General features: G+C 41.6%; 1 protein-coding gene across 2 annotated transcripts in view; it reads right to left on the reverse strand.

The window, feature by feature from the left end:
• LOC111218323 (FERM, RhoGEF and pleckstrin domain-containing protein 1-like) overlaps positions 1-1,352 on the reverse strand; it is a 51,302-nt gene extending 49,950 nt beyond the window's left edge. Inside the window, exon 1 of one of the 2 annotated variants that reach the window (XM_022740573.1) lies at positions 1,150-1,352. The gene's annotated coding sequence lies outside the window, so the exon portion shown is untranslated. Of the gene's footprint in view, positions 1-969; positions 1,026-1,149 lie in introns of those variants that run through there. The other variant, XM_022740575.1, reaches the window with a different exon arrangement.
• Positions 1,353-6,000: the final 4,648 nt, after the last annotated feature.

Below are 6,000 nucleotides of genomic sequence, written 5' to 3' on the forward strand. Positions count from 1 at the left end.
ACAGCTGCCACCTTGTTCCCAGAGCCACAGTGTGACATAAAGCACAGTCGCCCAGTATACAATGCCAGAGGGACATTTACAGACCCCTGAGTGTTTCTCAGGGTAAACCCCCCTCTGCCTTTGAACTTGTTTGCTTGAAATTCCCCACAAGAGTGTAACATGGAGCTGTGACTGCTGGCTTAGAGTCTCTGGGGTTGTAACAGTGGCTCCTCTGTGTGCAGGAGCACACAGGGGCCCCTCAATGCGGTCCAACACTGCACAGCTGGAATCCTTTAGTGACAGCTGAATGGCCAGAGGCCGAGGCTGATAAAGCCAGCTGTCTACCTGAAGGAAGCTCCAATACAAAACCAAAAAAAAAAGAGCTCAATTTCCTCTGTTCTGCAACACAGACACTGATACCTGGGTGTGGCTGGCATTGCATGAATCAATATTGTTCCCACTGTATTACTGGCAACGTGACATGTGTTCATTTAGTGAGAAGAATGACAGCCAACAGGATACATGCGTGTTGTAACTAGAGCTGGGCTGCCATTTAAAAGCCTCTGGAAAAACCGCCTGAATGATGACTGAGAAATTAGTGCAGCAAATGGTGAAACCCAGCACTGAGTGAGGTCTTTCCCTCCATGTAGACTCACCTCACACGGGCTGGTAGTGTGTTCACACCGTTAATGTAATGTAGGTTAATAGAGCAGGCTGCTGTAATCCTCAGGACATTATCAAGACAGTACAGTAGATGTGACATAAATGCACAGCCTGGACTCACCCGGACAGCCCATGGAAACTAAGTGGCAGATATTAAAAAAGGCACACTTCCTGGCGACATTTTGATCATTTACATATGAAACACAGAGGAATGAGGCATTATACAGCTATGAAACATCAGGGACTGCAGCGTCTGCTACACATCCACACAGCTAAGGTATATCTTGTTCAATGCAACGCACACTGAAGGACAGATATGACACTTACTGGCTGCAAATGAAGATTTTCACACAGAGTGATACTTATTTCCCTCCCTCGAAATCCACAGGATCACAAAACAACACGGCAAAGATACTCCCGGGACTTAACCCTAATCTCTTCAAACAAGTTGAATCACTTCCCTTAAGAGCACACAACCAGAGAGGACTTGGCCGCACGATTTCTTACCCCTTCTCTCGAAATGCGGGCTTATCCACACGTACGTAGCCTACGTCCCAGCTGAAGGGAGATATTACATCTACGTCCAGCGGTAGTGGGAAAAGATAAGAGTCCCAGATGAGTTTTTAGATGCTGCTCGTACCGGAGAGGAGGCTTTTTGCGGTCGCCATGGCGGACGACTGAGCGGGTGAGCCGGGGAGAGACGGGATTACATTGAACCGAGCGGCGGATCTACTCCCGGTGCCTTTACTCAGACAATGAAGGAGGTGCTGCACCTCCACCTTCTCAGCAGCACCGGGGACCCGGTGGGGCAACGGCACCATCTAGCGGCGGCAGCTGGAACATCTCTGGTCACATAAGCTTTTTTGACTTTGACAGCTTGAAGCAATGTGACGACACATCACCAGTGGTGGAGGAAGTACATAGATCCTTAAAATCCGATAAAAGTACCAATACCACAATGTAAAAACCATCCATTACAAGTAAAGGTCCTGTATCTAAAATTCTACATTCGCTTAATGTATAAAATTTACTTAAAGTATCAAAGGTAAAAATGTTTGTTTTGCCCCCCTTCACTGTTAATACTGGTGCATTGTGTAAGCAGCATTTTACTATAGTAGCTGCTTGTTGGACACAATATAAATCTGAAGAGTCCTGAGATGATGAATGGGCAAGGAAAGAAAAAAAAAGTTATGCCACACAAGTTTATTTTCCATTTTCAAACTTCTCAGTTTTTTTCTTCTTTTTTTTTTGTGAAATTCTGGATAATTCTACCTGTTCCTGTGAAGCCATCTGAGGACTTTGAATGTCTCTTTAGTGGAATATCTAACAACTTCATAAACATCTAAACAGCTGGTTTAATCTTTACCAATATACTGTATTTTACAAGCTGGACATATGTTTTGATGTAACATTTTAATCTAGTAAAAAGTAAAATATTTTCCAATGAAATGTAGTGGAATAGCAGTGTAGATCATAATAAAATGGAAATACTCAAGTGAAGTACAAGTACTTCAAAACTATAAAAGCATATCACATGTTATGTCCTTAATGTGGATGTGAAGTGATTCTAGAGCCTTGAACAGGGGTTTTATTAGTGCAAAACAACAGACAAGCAATGACACAACAGCATAAGGCATACATCCGCACAAGATTTAAAAACAAAGCAATGCAAAATAAACAATGAATAAAGAAAGATAAAGGCCAAGATTCAAAAGATAGACAGAAGGAATCACAATGAAAACTGTGGTGAAGGTTTGAAAATATAAGAACCAAGAAGGGAACATGTAAAGGGGAGAGAGAAAACAATGATGGTAATTACTTCTCTGACAAGAATTCATGTGTAAATCAAGGATCTTAGGAGGTACAAAAGCAGAGAGCCTTACTGATACTGGTCCTTGTGAGCTGATATTGATAAATGAGAGTCAAATAAAATCTGACAACCCATCTTTAATTTCTTATCTTCCCTGAAAAGTCTAAAAATAAGTGGTTTCTGGAACAGAAATGATTTTTCTTCCTCATCCCTTGAATCATCTTGTGACCCTCGTTAGATTCAGTTTGAGACACCAAAGGGGATCCACCCCCAGGTTGGGAACCATGGTTATAAGCTGTAATATTCATATATTAACTTCATGGTCGCCAGTATTGAATTACATTAACTTTTTCATTCAATATTTCTGTTCTGGCTTGCTGAATGTGATATCTACATTTCAGAGGATGGAGGATCACATATACAGTATATATATATATATATATATGTTTTAATAGCTTGTTCTAGCTCTTCACTGAAGCTTCATATATGATGTTTTCTAGAGTGAGTGAAACATTCAGACCTATAGTCTTATGTCTGTACAGTTCCTCACAAGAAAATGTTCTTAATGTTTTGTCCATCATTTTATACATATGTATTGAGAATCTTTAGAAACATTGGGATTTACAAACATTAAAAAAAAAAAAAAATCTTGTTCTCCTTTTTAAAATACAATACACTGACTTTAGCTTATCTCATTTGCATTAATGAAACTCTTTGGCACACCGTCCCTAAGAGCAGAGATGGTGGTTAGATACGAAGCGAGACTGGCAGGCAGCAGGATCACTAACTCTGTGGGGCTTGAAATGTGCAAAGACATGATAACACCTGGAATAAGGTCGGCAATTAAAAGCCGACTCCTCCTTTCCCCTCATGCATAGCCTAGCATCTAAAACTCCAGCACCAGTTGAAAATCAGTTTAAGCTGCAGTCTTGTCACCAGGCAAAGGAAGTCAGTGGCATTAAATTGGAATCATCATGCAGATTCTGCAAAAGAAAAATACTCTGACACAGTATCCACACAGAGAATGTTTTTTCCATGTGCGTAATAGCCAACAAGAGATCTGTAATGCTAATCAACTTGCGGATTGTTCCACAACTGAATTATGAATGGAGAAGGGAAACTGATGACATGTCTTAGACTTAAGACTGATAGTTTGAAAACCATACTGTACCAAGATCCCAAAAACGGATTAATCCAGGGGCGGGTGTGGAACAATTTGAATTGGATGATGGAGGGGGACTGGTGCAAAGTTTTAAAGAAGGGGGTTCACATTTGTGGTTGTTTTCTGTCTCTTTGTGGTAGTTTTGTGTCTCTCTGAGTCGTTTGCATCTCTGTGGTCATTCTTGTGTAGTTGTTTTTCATCCCTTTGCGTTTCTTTGTGACACGGATCCGTTCCAGGGGTCCTGTAGGTACCTGTAATCCATCCACGAAACTAACAAGCCAACTACTGTACTGTCTCCTTCTCTTGTAGAGGGGACACCACAGGAGGCCAATCAGATTTTGAGGGGGCTGTGTCAGACCTGGCCACCCCTCTGGCCTCAATCCCGGATTAGTCGATCAATATATGAACAGTCTTTTGTCATTATGTAATCATAAAGATATAGGGTCTATCTCCCCCTATGGCTAAGTGTTCATTGCTTTGTATTCCCTGGTTATCCTCTCCTTTTTATGGATGGTGGCCTGGGGCTTTGGCTAGTACTGGTGCCTCCACATCGCCCACTCCCCCATGTATGTAGCTGCGTGCACGGACGGGGATAAAAGACAAGCAGTGTGGTGAAATGCTGAAACTGGGACTTTCTTTTTATTTTTTATTTTTATTTTTTTTGTCTCTATTTCATGTCTGCTGCTCGCCCACCTTCTCACTGGCAGGAAGAGAAGTCTCATACGCCTTCGTTGGTGTGGGACTGGAGATGTAGAATTCACACTCGTTGTCTTGGCAGCCTGTGAGGCCCTCTGGAGGCACTGACTTGGAACTGAGGCAAAGATGAACATTTCAGCAAGAGTGTGCAAACGAATGAGAGCTGCAAATTTAAAAGGAAAACAGGCAAGAGACAATGCTGTTTTGGATTAGTTATGTAAGCAATCAAGATTTTGTGCCATGTTCTTGGTGATCTCTTATCCAGTTATGTAATAGTAAATGAAAACATGAGTCGACTTCACACTGAACAACGCAGGGTGAAGAAACACTTGTACAAAAAGAATAATTACATTCTATTCATTTAACAGAATATTTTCTCGAAAGAACTTGGCTTCAAATCAGGTCACTGTACATTTATCTTTATATATATATATATATACATATATACACTGTTGCTCATAAAGTTGGATTAAAATATTTTTTACCTCTTTCCATGAAATGATTGTGACAATGTAATTTATTCTTGACAGATAAAATGTATATCTTCTTAAAATTTTGCACCTGGTCAAAAGTGATTACTGATGCGCATTTAAATAGGAATAAACCGAGGATTGTGTCTGAAAACAAATTATTCCAACTTTACGGCAACAGTGTATATATATATATATATATATATATATATATATATATATATGTATATATTCATATCATCAGATAGCTTTAATCTTTCGAACAGAATTTATCTCTCTTGTTTTTGTCAACACTGTGTACTTGATGCACTGCCCCCGCTGTGAATGAGTGAACGAGACATCGACTCATTGATCCTCCTCACCAGGATCTATAGCGAGGACATCACGATGCCAGTTGGACTGCAAAGTGTGGCCTCATGGAAGGTGATCGGGACTGAAGGGGTAGAGTTACCGGGAGGCAGGATAGCAGACATACAGGACGGCTACAAGTATCTCCAGAGGGTAAGGCAGGTGCTGAGAAGCCAGGAATTTTACCACTGGCTAGAAAAAGGCCAGCCTGAAGGACTTCACAGAGGCTCTCATCATGGCAGCACAAAGAATGGGCCCTGAGCACCCGATCCATAGAGGCAGGGGTCAGCAACAGCAGAGAGGATCCAAGGTGTAGACTGTGCCAAGTATGGATCGGAAATTCCCAAGTCCCAGTATAGAGGCTGAGAACAACAGAGCTAAGATCCTGTGGGACTTCAAGTTGCTGAATGACAAGCAACCAGATATTGTGGTGGTTGACAAGGAGCAGAAGAGGGCAGTTGTGACAGATGTGGCAGTCCCAGCTGACAGTAACATCAGCACGAGAAGTACCAGGGGCTGAAGGAACAACTGAAAAACAGATGTAGCAGGTGAAGTCCAGTTTATCCAAAAATATATATTGCTTGACAAGTTTGCAAAAAATCATCCAGTGGCCTATTCAATACCTGACAACCACCTGAAACAGATTTTTATTTCCACACAATATCTTTTCCTGAGGGTGTATTCGCCTTAAAAAGGGATGGAAGATGGAAATGAGATTCAGTTTCTATTTTAATCTCTGCAGCAGCAGCAGCTGCATCTCCTGCCCTGCTGCCCTGTCACTGTTTTCCCGCTAACTTGGAATACCAGGTCATTAGAGCTGGAGCAAGACTTTTACATTTCTCCAACCCCCACTGTTCCAGTCAGTCTGGAGT

Source organism: Seriola dumerili, unplaced genomic scaffold, assembly GCF_002260705.1.
Source record: "Seriola dumerili isolate Sdu_G_001 unplaced genomic scaffold, Sdu_1.0 BDQW01000052.1, whole genome shotgun sequence".
NCBI lineage: Eukaryota > Metazoa > Chordata > Actinopteri > Carangiformes > Carangidae > Seriola > Seriola dumerili.